Here is a 14296-nt window from a genome sequence, read left to right as displayed (position 1 = left end):
CTGAAATGGCCGTGTATGCATCAACTTCATGAAGACCCATAGATTTCTTCGACTGCATCCTCTCATTCGGTCTTTGATAGTTGTTACTTGCCAAAACCTTAAGCAACTCATGAGCTTCTTCAGGTGTCTTATTTCGCAATGCTCCTCCTGATGCGGCATCCGCCATAGTTTGCACATTAACCATCAATCCATTGTAAAATGCTTGGACTTGCATCCAAAATGGCAACCCATGGTGTGGACACCTCCTCAGTAGTTCCTTGTATCTTTCCCAGCCCTCATATAATGATTCAGACTCTTCCTGTAGAAAAGATGTGATATCATTTCTCATCTTCGTAGATTTTGCTAGAGGAAAGAATTTGGTCAGGAACTTCTGTGCTAATTCATTCCAGGTCAGGATCGTCCCTGGTCGTAGTGCCATTAACCATCCCTTAATGAGAAAGGGAACAATCTCAATCTGATGGCGTCATCTGACACTCCTTTGACTTGAAAGTATCACAAATCTCCAAAAAATTTGCAATGTGCAGATTTGGATCTTCCTTCAAATCTCCCTTAAATTGTACCAACTGTTGGATCATTTGGATGATTGCCGGCTTTATTTTGAAAGTGTTGGCTTGTACTGCCGGTCTAGTAATACTTGATCCATTGCCATCCACCGTGGGAACTGAGAATTCCCTTAGTGTTCTATTTTCTGCCATCTCAATAGCTATGGCCTCTCGTTCTCTTCTCTCTCTGTTAAGTCTTCTTGCGGTTCTTTCAATCTCTGGATCTACATGAACCACTGGCTGACGTCTCACTCTTCATATAAACTACACAGAACAAGAGCAAATGTGAGATCACTAGCTAACAGAAAAGAACAACAAAAATTAACTAATAAACAATTACAACAAAATAAAACTCCAATCTAGCTAACTCAAGAAAATTTCAATGTTAACAAAAAAAATCAATCCCCAGCAATGGTGCCAAAAACTTGATGCGTTGTTACTACAACGTGTGGTGTGCTATCGCAAGCAACCAAAATTAAAACCTAAAAACACATGTAGTAATGTGAGTAAGGATCGTTCCCACAGAGAGTGTCTAGCCGAGTTTTATGTTACGTGAACAAGGCTAGGGGGGGTTTGAGTAAAACGGAAACAATTTCAGGAAAAACAATTCAAATCAAATTATCAAAATCAATCAAAATAACAAACCTTGGTCTAAGTCAACATCCACCATCGGAATTTTACAACTGATCATCGATGCAAGTATATATCAATTGTTACTTTGAGTATTCACCGTTGGAACTATTTTCCTATCTCTCCTTAGTTGTAATTAATTAGGAAACAAGCGATCTAATTAATCTTACTACTAAACAACCCTAGACAAGCGCTAAAGGTTTAATCTAATAGCAGCCTTAAGGGCTAGAGAAATCGATGAAGCTGAACAACACAAACACAAGCGGTTGTATTTAATTTAGTTGAATGTTCTTCTTAAGATTTAACAATTCCTGACACAACAAATTCTTAACTCTTAGTTCTCACAATTAGAGGGGTTAAACATTACGGATTTGATATCTAATTTAGCGATAGATTGCAACAAATAATAAACTAGTAGGCCTCCTAGTAATTAAATGAAACAATCAGGAAATAGGCATAGAAAACATCCATACTCAAAACATATATTGAACACTAAAAACAGATTCGATCTCACAGTTTTATTAATTCAGAGGCCTCCGTTTCCTTCGACACAGTTATAAAGTTTTAGCCGCTCATGGCCATCATTAAAACTCAAAAGAGAAAATTACAGAAGAGAGGAAGAGAGGCTGTGTGTTCTCTCCCAATGATTCTCTCCCCTTTTTAAAATATCCAATTCAGTCTTTGAATTCTACTCAATCTCCTAAAATATCTAATTCCTAAAATAACATTTATCCTAATCTAATTAATTGAAAATAAAATAAAGTCCTAATGTAAAATAGGAAACTGGTGTTTTCCAGCTGTAACTTGCGTGCAACAGGTCTTCAAAACTTCTAATAATAAACTGCCTAATGACTTGCATGATAGGGTAGAATGTTCCAGAACGTCAACAGTGCAAGTGCGTCATTCTCAGCCCGTTACAACCTTGATGCCGTGAGTATCTCTCCAAACTCAAAACATGAAAGTTATAGATCTCTTTCTTATGGTTCCGTAGAATTTTTAATCATCTCAATCGGATCTCGATTAGAGAGTTATGTCTAGATTACGAAGCAATGTCAAAACTGTCTGATTCACCTAACTAGTTCCGTTTTGGATTTAACGCCTCCATTTGCATCCTAAATCAAAATAGAATAATAATGAGACATTTAGGCAAAAAATAAGTATAAAGACTAGACTTGAAGGGGGTAAATATGACTTTTGCATTCTCATCAAATTCCCCACACTTAGCTTTTGCACGTCATCGGCAAACTAATTCAAACAAACACTACACTCAAGTCATATCAAGACACCATCATGATGCATAAGCAACATATTTAATCCATGCATATTCATACCTAACTTAGGAAGCAACAAATAAAATAAAGTAGAGTTAATGACATTCATCTCTCTTCATCATTTTCCACAATTACTTCAATTAGTCAATGCAAACAAGAACTAATCATAGCCAATTCATGTACAACTCACTCCCAACTTTTTCCTCAACTGTTTTCTCTACTACTACAAACTGGGTAGCAAACTAGGGGTATTTTTTTTTCTTTTTGAAAAAGAATGAGTGCATTTTATGCTCCATCTCATTTCATGGTTGTGTTTATGAGATGCGTTTTAGCTCCATCTCGACCCATCACATACCTTTTTTTTTTTTTTTTTTTCCCTTTTTGCTTAAACCCAATTTAGGACTAGCTTAAGAGAAACATTTTTTTTTTTTTTTTTCTCTTTAGGTTGTTTACACTCCTCAATCATGCTTTGTCACCAAGTTCACACAACTATCAAGACATATTGTTCAAACTACAAAGATTCAAATCTGATTAACTCTATTTTATGAAATATTGCTAACACCTAGTCAAGGAATATACTCAATAACAAAGTCAAGTTACTATTCATGCATCACTAAACATCAAAGACATGACTTAAAGCATAAACCTTCCTAAAACATAAACTATTTTTTTTTTTTAAAAATTAAATACAACCTAAATCCCCTCCCCCACACTTAAAACTGACATTGTCCCCAATGTAAGATAAATGCAAGAAGGCAAAAATAACCAAAATTTAAAATGTGAGAATAGAAAACAAACTCCCCTTGGGTTGCCTCCCAAGCAGCACCTTTGTTTATTGTCGTTGGCTCGACTCAGCTTTTCTTCTTGCAATGCACTGAGTTTACTTAGATGATCACCGTAACGTTCCTCCATCTCCAAGGAACCGTATTTGAGGTACTAGAAAGGCTTCAAATCTGGAATGGGGGTGTTAGTGTATATTAGTGTATGCCCTAGAAACCATCTGTGTTGTCGGTTTTAGAGTATTTTGTCTTGTTCTTATATCATAATATGAAGAAAGAGTTCTTCATCTCATATATATAATTGCTTCCTTTATTCAGTCATGCATTTAAAATAAAGTATGTATATGAATTGTCCAGATGATTCATTTAATCGGTAAATGAATTATAGAAAGGGTTCCCTACGGAAGCAATATATTTGGGCAACTATATTGCACAGTGGCATATCGGATGCTTCCGAGAGATATCATGAGTTGATATAAGTATGGATGACGATGATAGTCATGTCACTAGGCATTGGTATGGATTAGCGTTGGTGACTATTTTTCGGACGTGACGGAATAATGACAAATCACTTGGAAAAGCATGTAGTCAATGATTATCGTTTGGTTATATCAGTGCACGATGTAGTCCTTTGACCCGGACATTGTAGTTGGATCCGATACGATGGTTTTTTCATACGGTGTATGAATATGAGACTAACCATGTTTCGTATAATAAGCCTATTTGGTCATGCGTTGTTCATATGCGGAATGACAGATGGTCAAGAGGGGATCCATTGACTCAGAAATATAGGATCGGGAGTACCGCTGACTCCATCTGGATTCGAGTTCCTAGACAACGTCGATAAATGTCGGAAATCATAATCTCTGGCCAGAGTCTATTATTAGTCATACAAAAGCAAGTTTGTGATGACGAGTTCTGGACATATGATCGACGATTCGGTAAAAGATCGAGTTTAGGATTTTGACGTTCCATGAATCCGTGCTCGATCAGGATTTTCAATGGAGGGACTTTCCCTGATGGTACGTATGATCTAAAATGGGTTCGATGAAGTATTCTTCATCGTGGTTTAGGGACATGGCACATTGCTAGATTGTTACCATAGTCGTTGGGCCTCCGGACAGGTTTTTAGATTCATCCAGAATCGGCTCACGGCTAATCCACAGTGACCTACATGTCACACCAGTAGCCTTGAAAGTTAGAGAAGATAGAGAAGGAATGATTATTCGAAGAGGGCTAGCACCTTCCGAGAGTAATCGGGTTTTCTATGGTATAGTTACATAGAAAATTGTTTGTGACATTTTAAGGGTTAAAATGGTCAAGCAATAATTAATCATTTATTATTATATCTTAAAGTGTTAAGATTAATGAGATGAACAAAAATAACATTTAATAGTTAAAGGGTCAAAAGGAAATTTATGGTTGTTAATGAAACTAGTTATTTTACATGGGCCCTTGAATAATATTGATTATTCAAAGGGTAAACTAATAATTTCGTGGCCACCTTTTAAAATAAGATTTTATTGGTTGGAATTGAAAAACAAATAATTACAAAATTGCCCAAGTATATATAAATGCAAATGGTTGCTTTAGTTATTATTCACTTTGTTCACTCAAAAGCAAACTAAAATCTCTCTCTCTAAGCCAAGCCACTTCTAGCTCTCTCAAGGTGGTGTTAAAGTGTGGAGGTCTCATCATTTTGCCCTTATCTTCATCAATCCAAAGCAAGGTAGGTACAATGTTCTTTTCCAAGCTTGTTTGAAAATTTTTTTAATCCAACCTTTCATGCTTTAATCTTCATTTCCACCACCTTCATGCATGTTGTTGTTTCTTACAAATGGTATCAGAGCTAAAAGTCCTTGCATGTCGAATTTATAAGCAAAAATGACTTTTCCAAGTGTTCTTTGTTTAACATGTATGAAAGTGACATCATGTTCTTGTTTGTTAGTGAACGACCCAGTTACGTAGCGAAAACAATAACATAACTCAATGGATCGTTCCTTAGAACCAAGATCCGGGTACAAAATCACAGTTTATACAAAAATATCAAATCTGCAGAAAAATCAGTTCAGGTTAAGAACCAACCCACATTGAGGCTCCTCCAATTTTATCTCTAAACGTGTTTTGCTACCGACCCAAGTGTAGATCAACCGATGAAGTCCACACGAAGACAATCGCAAGGAAATAAAGAGGGATTTGCTAGATCCTCTTTAGCCTTAAGAACAAAGAGAAAAAATCAAGAATTTGATTTCAAAAAATAAGCAATGTGGCGTGGGAGAGAGTGTTTGGGGTTGTGTTTTTTTTTTTTTTTTTTTTCCTAAATCAAAGAATGAATCATTAATTAAAACACACACACCCTTTTTCTTTTATAGTCATATTTTAGTTGCCCTATTCCCTTAGGAATAGGCTTGGGCTCCAACCCAAACACCCATGTTCCAAACACTTCCAATTAGAAATTTATTTGATTCATCATTATCTTCAATTAAAATCAATTAATATATATATTAACATTTAACATATGAATTTTATTTAAATATATGCAAACACATATTTAAACGTAATTTCACTTATTTAATTTTTCTAAAAATTAAAAAGGCTACGACCTCAGCAAATTTAATTGCATTGTAAAATTACCAAAATCCCTTTCGCCCAAAAGACAAACGCCCTTCTTCTTCCTGGCTCTTAAATTATCTTCTATGTGTGTGACCCATAGCTCCTCATCATACCGGCAGTGTATAGTATCGCAATTACACCAATTAATCTCTCACTATCACGACCAAGATTGGCCCCTAGCAAGCATCATGGCCACCCGATAGATTCGGATTCAGCAAAGTAGCTACCTGTCAACGATAATGGTTACCGTACAATTGAATCCTTTCATCATACTGTACTCGACGAGACAGGCATAGAAATAATGTCAACCTCCGTTACTCTCGATATTATGTATTCATTTTTCTGGACCAATGACCTGTATAAACCGATAAAGCAACAACTCAATCCCACTGTGGCCACAGTTTTAGTGTCATGCCATATACTAAATTGCGCCTTGAGATAACTTCTCCTGTACCTAGGATTGTAATCCCTTCAATCCACCATAGTCTTGATACACTCCTTGATGTAGCCAACCACCACCATATTGACAGCTCTGAATAGAAGTGTGTTAGGCTAGTGTCAAACTGTACCAATCGTGCACAAGGCGCTTCGGTGATCTCAAGTCTAGGATCACATGCCCCACCATTCGTTAGAGATTTGTTCCATAGACACTGGGGTTACCATCCATATGGAATCCTCTGGTGGGTCAGTCTAGTGAACTTGCTGGGTATATTCGCTTACACCAAGTACCCATGTGTGCACCAGGTTGTTACCAAACAACCTGGACAAGTGAGATCAGTCACTGCCTCTCGAAGGGTCGTTACACATGATAGCCTTACGGTATTATCTGTGCCTTACTTCAGAATAATACTGGGGCTACGACGTTTCTAGAATGACCACCATATGTGCTCATAGGGTTCTCACTATCAAGATTTGAAACACTTGATACCCTCGTCACGGTTCTACCATTCTAAGGACTATATCAAAACATATTGCAATAGTAAGATTTACGCAATATAGAATAATTGCCTTTTATTGATTAATGACATTATTACAGAAAGTCAATTCTACATAATTGATTGGCTCTAGGGCATCTACTCTAATAATCTCCCACTTGCACTATAGCCAATCTTAATGTATTTAATACCAAATGATCTCAAGTGCCTTTCATGCTTCTGCTGTGACAGAGGCTTTGTCAGTGGATCGGCAGATTGTCGTCAGTATGCACTTTCTAATCTGTTATGTCTTTCCTCTCAATATCTCTCTGATGAGATGGATCGTCTGAGTATGTTTTGGACTTCTGATGAGACCGTGGTTCCCTGGCTTGAGCAATTGCTCCATTGTTGTCACAATAGATGTTTATAGGATCAATAATCGTAGGAGCCATACCGGTTCATAATGAACTTCTTAATCCAGACTGCCTGCTTGGCCGCATCTGATAATGCATATACTCAACCTCTATTGTAGAGTCCCCTTGTGCTTTGCTTGAGCTCTTCCAGCTCACTGCACCGCCATTGAGACAAAATACAAACCCTGATTGCGATCGATAATCATCTTTGTCAGTTTGGAACTAGCATCACTGTATCCTCTTACAGTGAGCTCATTTCCCCTCCATAAACCAAGAACATATCCTTAGTCCTCTTCAGGTACTTAAGAATATCTTGACAGCCATCTAGTGATGCTCACCTGATCCGATTGATATCTATTACAAGTGCTCAAAGCACACAAGACTCATCCAAGTACATAGCATGACATACATGATGGATCCAATTGCTGATGCATATGGGATCATCTTCATCCTATATTCTCATCTTGTGTTCTAGGACACAATTCCTTAGATAGATAAACCCATGTGACATCGAAGAAATCCCTTCTTGGATTCTTCTATACTGAATCTCTTCAATACTTTGTCAATTATGCACTCTGACTTAGGCCAAGCAACCTACGCGATCTATCACAATAGATCTTTATTCCAAGGATGTAAGCTGCTTCCCCTAAGTCCTTCATGGAGAAGCACTTGGATAACCAGTCTTTACCGACTGTAAGTTCGGTATCATTCCCAATTAAAAGTATGTCATCGACATACAACACTAGGAATGCTACTGCGCTCCCCACCACTTTCTTGTAAACATAGGGCTCATCTCGTTCTTAATAAAACTGAATTCTTTTACGGCTTCATCAAAACGATGTTCCAGCTCCTTGACGCTTACTTGATCCATAAATGGATCCTTGCAACTTGCTACCTTATTAGCTTGACTATCGAACGAAACCACTGGTTGTGTCAATACACATCCTCCTCAAGGTTTCCGTTCAGGAAAGCAGTTCTGACATCCTTGCCAAATCTCATAGTCATGATATGCAGCAATCGCAAGCTACTCGGATGGATTTAATCATGGCAACCAGCGAAAAGGTTCTTCATAGTCAATGCCATGAATTTGTTTGAAACCTTTGGCAACCAGTTGTGCTTTATAAGTATGCAAGTTGCCATCCATGTCAGATAATCAATTTTACACTATGATTTTGCATTGAATTTTGTAGGTTTAGATACTTTCAATACAATTTGGGCCATAATTGCTACCTAATTCTATTAATTTGTCTTTGCAACTTAAACGATGATTTTGAGCATAAATGACAGTTTTAGCGTAAATTGTGTAACTTGAGCTTAGAAACTCGGAATGACCTGAATTTAAAAGCTTTGGAAAGCTTAGAAGAAGGCTAAAACTTTCATGTTTTGGGTTTTTCCTAATTATGACTGGACAAGGGTGAAAACTGCTTGAAGTCGTGAAAAGTACGCTGGGAACTGAAGAAAACGTCTTTGGACGGCTTCAGTATTTCTGCCATAACTTGCGCTTTAGAGTCGGATTGTGCTGATTCTTGAACTACCAGAAATAAATTGAAAGGGCTACAATTCATATGTTTAACACTTGTCCAATTAGAATCTATCATGCTAAAATTTGGCCCGAAGGCTTCACCGTGGCAAAACCTGCTCAGTTTGTAAAATAAAACAGCGCGTTTTGCGTGTTAGGGCTTGATCCTTAAGTGAGAGAGGTATAATTAGAGCAAAAAGGAGAAAAGGGTCTTGGTTCATCATTTGGGAGGCAGCTCATGGAAAGAAGATTTTGAAGATTTAGGCTTCAAATTAGAGAAGATTTAGGCTTCAAATTAGGAAGATTTCTCCATCTTTGCTTGTTTTTCAATGATGAATCTTGATTCAGTTTGTTTTTGTTATTTATTTCGTTTTTGAGTATGAACTGAGTTGTTTAGCTAGGGTTTGATGTAACCTGATACAATATTCAAATTTATATGATTATTTACTTTGAGTTTTAATTTCATGATTGAGTGTTTATCTCTTTGCTTATGACTTTGGATGCTTCACACCATTCAAATGTGTGTTGTTCACATGAGACTGAGAGGTGATTTGTGATTGTGCCTCTGTGATAAATACCGTAGATTAAGCAACGCTAGAGTAGGTTTAGCGATCTATGAAATCTAGATAGAATTCCATAAAGCTTAAAAGCTTTGAACTATTAATCTTCAATTTGTTGGTGCGGAGCTTAATAGGGATAAGTAGGAAATGTAGCCTGAGAAGGTATGTTTTACAACTTAGGGAATTTGATTTTCAATCAGGAATTAGATCTTGGTAGTAGATTCTATGATTTGGGTTAGCGTATCTAGGTGAAATCAACACCCTAGCATTTTTTAGCATTGTTTAATTAGTTAAGTTGTTGGGTTTTGCTTTAATTTCATTATCATTCATTTATATTTTGTTAATTTGTATTTAGTTGTTAATTTTCCATCAATCCAATTTATTGTTGCTTTAATTAGGACTTAAACTAGGGAAATCGATACTTAGTAACACTATCCTCGTGGGAACGATACTCTAATTATCACTTTATTGCTTTGTGCGACCAGTGTACTTGCTATTTTTGCATGTTGTAGTAAACACGCATCAGTCAGTCTTCTTCTTGAAGACCCATTTACAACCTATGGGTTTTACCTCTTCAGGTGGTTCCACCAGAGACCACACTTGGTTCTGGTACATGGAGTCCATCTCAGATTTCATGGCTTCAACTCATTTAACAGAATCTGGATCCGATATAGCGTCTTCGTAGGTTCTAGGTTCATCGTCTTAGTAGACTAGTACGTCACCATGTTGAGTCACGAGATGACCATATCTCTCGGGTTCATGGCGTACTCTCCTAGATCCATGTAGCTCCTATGCTACCTGAGGTGGTTCACTTTGTTTCACAAGTTATGGAATAACCTCCTCATGATGTTCAACCACTTCCTGTGGCACATCATTCCGTCCTTTGTCTAATATATCTTATGGTTCTAGAACTTTATTGAGCTCTACTTTTCTCCCACTAGTACTTCTTAGAAAATATTCCTGTTCTAGGAAGACACCAGATCGAGCAACAAAAATTTTGCGCTCTTCTGGGTGATAGAAATAGTATCTTTTGGTCTCCTTTGGATACCCCACAAATATACATTTATAGGATTTTGGGCCCAGCTTGTTCGAAGTCAATTTCTTAACATAAGCTTTGCAACCCCAAATCCTTAGATAAGACAAGTTGGGCTTTCGCTCACTCCATAGCTCATATGGAGTCTTATCCTAGACTTTGATGGCACACGGTTCAAAACGTGAGTTGCAGTCTCTAGGGCATAACCCCTGAACAATGTAGGTAAATCACTAAAACTCATCATGGACCTAACCATGTCAAGTAAGGTCCTGTTCCTCCTTTTTGACACTCCATTGTGTTGGGTGTATAAGGAGGGGTGAGTTGTGATACTATCCCACATTCCTTCAAGTACTCTGATAAGCATATTTTACATTATGATTTTGCATTGAATTTTGATAGGATTTAGGACACTTTTCATACAATTTGGGCCATAATTGCTACCTAATTCTATTAATTTGTCTTTGTAGGCCTAAACGATGATTTTGGTCGGAGTCCGCTACTCCATCTGGATTCGAGTTCCTAGACGAACTTCGATAAATGTCGAATCATAATCTCTGGCCAGAGTTATTATTAGTCATACAAAAGCAAGTTTGTGATGACGAGTTCGGACATATTGATCGACGTTTCGTGTAGAAATCGAGTTTAGGTTTTGACGTTCCATGAATCCGTGCTCGATCAGGATATTTCAATGAGGGACTTTACCTGCATGGTACGTATGATCTAAAATGGTTCGATGAAGTATTTCTTCATCGTGGTTTAGGGACTATGGCACATTGCTAGATGTTTACCATAGTCGTTGGGCCTCCGACAGTTTTAGATTCATCCAGAATCGGCTCACGGCTAATCCACAGTGGACCTACATGGTCACACCAGTACCTTGAGAATTTAGAGAAGGATGAGAGAGAGAAATGATTATTCGAAGAGGGCTAGCACCTTCCGAGAGTAATGAGGTTTTCTATGGTAATAGTTACATAGAAAATTGTTTGTGACATTTTAAGGGTTAAAATGGTCAAGCAATAATTAATCATATTAATATTATATCTTAAGTGTTAGATTAATGAGATGCAAAATAACATTTTAATAGTTAAAGGGTCAAAAGGGAAATTTATGTTGTTAATGTAAACTAGTTATTTTACATGGGCCCTTGAATAATATTGATTATTCAAAGGGTAAACTAATAATTTCGTGGGCACCTTTTAAAATAAGATTTTATTGGGTTGGAATTGAAAACAAATAATACAAAATTGCCCAAGTAATATAAATGCAAATGGTTGCATTTTAGTTAATTATTCACTTTGTTCACTCAAAAGCAAACTAAAATCTCTCTCTCTAAGCCAAGGCCACTTCTAGCTCTCTCAAGTGGTGTTAAAGTGGGGGTCTCATCATTTTGAGCTCATCTTCATCAATCCAAACAAAGGAGTAGGTACATGTTCTTTTCCAAGCTTTTTGAAAATTTTTTTAATCCAACCTTCATGCTTTAAATCTTCATTTCCACCCTCTTCATGCATGTTGTTGTTTCTACAAATGGTATCAGAGCTAAAAGTTCCTTGCATGCGAATTTATAAGCAAAAATGACTTTTCCAAGTGTCTGTGTTAATGTGAAAGTGACACATGCATGTTCTTGTTTGTTAGTGAACGACCCAGTACGTAGCGGAAAACAATAACATAAACTACATGGTCGTTCCTTAGAACCAGATCCGGGTACAAAATCACAGTTTTATACAAAAATATCAACTCGCAGAAAAATCATTCAAGGTTTAAGAACCATACCCACATTGAGGCTCCTCCATTTTTATCTCTAAACGTGTTTTGCTACCGACCCAAGTGTAGGATCGAACCGATGAAGTCCCACAACAATCGCAAGGAATAAGAGGGATTTGCTAGATCCTCTTTAGCCTTAAGAACAAAGAAGAAAAATCAAGAATTTGATTTCAAAGCAAATAAGCAAGTGGCGTGGGAGAGAGTGTTTTTGGGGTTGTGTTTTTTTTTTTTTTTTTCCTAAATCAAAAATGAATCATAATTAAAAATCACACACACCTTTTTCTTTTATAGTCATATTTAGTTGCCCTATTCCTTATGGAATAGGCTTGGGCTCCAACCCAAACACCCCATGTTTCCAAACACTTCCAATTAGAATTATTTTGATTCATATTATCTTCAATTATATTAATATAAATTAACATTTACAATAATGATAATTATTTAATATATGCAAACACATATTTAAACTAATTAACTTATTTAATTTTTCTAAAAATTAAAAAGGCTACGACCTCAGCAAATTAATTGCATTGAAAAATTACCAAAATACCTTTCGCCCAAAAGACGAAAACGCCCTTCTTTCTTCCTGGCTCTTAAATCTTCTATGTGTGTGACCCATAGGCTCCTCATCATACACCGCGTGTAAGTATCGCAATTAACACCAATTAATCATCTCACTAATACACAGACCAAGATGGCCCCTAGCAAGGCATCTGGCCACCCGATAGATTCGGATTCGCAAAGTAGCTACCTGTCACGATATGGTTACCGTACAATTGAATCCTTTCTCATACTGTACTCGACGAGACGAAGGCATAGAAATAATGTCAACCCGTTACTCTCGATATTATGTATTGTTTTCTGGACCAATGACCTGTATTATAATCCGGATAAGCAACAAACTCAATCCCACTGTGGCCACAGTTTTGTGTCATTGCCATATACTAAATTGCGCCTTGAGATAACTTCTCCTGTACCTGGAGTGATAATCCTCTGTCATCCACCATAGTCTTGAACACTCCTTGATGGTCCACCACCACCACCATATTGACAGCTCTGAATAGAATGTGTGTAGGCTAGTGTCACTGTACCAATCGTGCACAAGGCCCGCTTCGGTGATCCAAGTCTAAGGACACATGCCCCCCATTCGTATAGAGTTGTTCCTAGACACGGGGTTACCATCCATATGGAATCCTCGGTGGGTCTCTAGTGAACTTGCTGTGGTAATTCGCTTACACAAGTACCCATGTGTTGCACCAGGTGGTTACCAACAACCTTGACAAGTGAGATCAGTCACGCCTCTCGATAGGGTCGTTCAACACTGATAGCCTTACTGTATTATCTGTGCCCTACTTCAAATAATACTGGGGCTACGGACTTTCTAGAATGACCACCATATGTGCTCATAGGGTCTCACTATCAAGATTTGAAACACTTGATACCCTCACGTTCTACTCAAGGACAATATCAAAAACATATTATATATGATTACGCAATATAGAAAAATGCCTTTTATGATAATGAACATTATTACAGAAAGTCAATTCACAATATTGATTGGCTCAGGCATCTACTCTAATAACCCCACTTGCACTATAGCCAATCATTAATGTATTTAATACCAAATGATCTCAAGTGCTTTCATGCTTCTGCTGTGACAGAGGCTTTGTCAGTGGATCTGCGAGATTTGTCGTCAGTATGCACTTTACAATCTGTATGTCTTTCCTCTCAACTATCTCTCTATGAGATGGAATCGTCTGTATGTGTTTGGACTTCTGATGAGACCGTGGTTCCCTGGCTTGAGCAATTCTCCATGTGGTCACAATAGATGTTAGGATCTAATCGTGGAGCCATACCAGGTTCAGTAATGAACTTCTTAATCCAGACGTGCCTGCTTGGCCGCATCTGATAAGCAATATACTCAACCTCTATTGTAGAGTCCCCTATAGTTCTTGCTTGAGCTCTTCCAGCTCACGGCACCGCCATTGAGACAAATACAACCCTGATTGCGATCGATAATCATCTTTGTCGTTTGGAAACTAGCATCACTGTATCCTCTACAGTGAGCTCTTTTTCCCCTCCATAAACCAGAACATATCCTTAGTCCTCTTCAGGTACTTAGAATATTCTTGACACCATCTAGTGATGCCACCGGGATCCGATTGATATCTATAACAAGTGCCAAAGCCCAAGACATCAATCCAAGTACATAGCATGACATACATATGGATCCAATTGCTGATGCATATGGGATCATCTTC

At 37.5% G+C, this 14296-nt stretch overlaps 1 non-coding gene across 1 annotated transcript; it reads left to right on the top strand.

The window, feature by feature from the left end:
- The first annotated feature begins 224 nt into the window (after positions 1 to 224).
- On the top strand, positions 225 to 331 carry LOC116118476. The gene has a single exon (XR_004126160.1). It is a non-coding gene; the product is annotated as a small nucleolar RNA R71 (small nucleolar RNA).
- The last annotated feature ends 13965 nt before the right edge of the window (positions 332 to 14296 follow it).

The sequence above is a fragment of the Pistacia vera genome, unplaced genomic scaffold, assembly GCF_008641045.1.
Source record: "Pistacia vera cultivar Batoury unplaced genomic scaffold, PisVer_v2 Contig124, whole genome shotgun sequence".
Lineage (NCBI taxonomy): Eukaryota > Viridiplantae > Streptophyta > Magnoliopsida > Sapindales > Anacardiaceae > Pistacia > Pistacia vera.
Note: the sequence above shows the minus strand (reverse complement) of the source record. Positions and strands in the feature narration are given on the sequence as shown.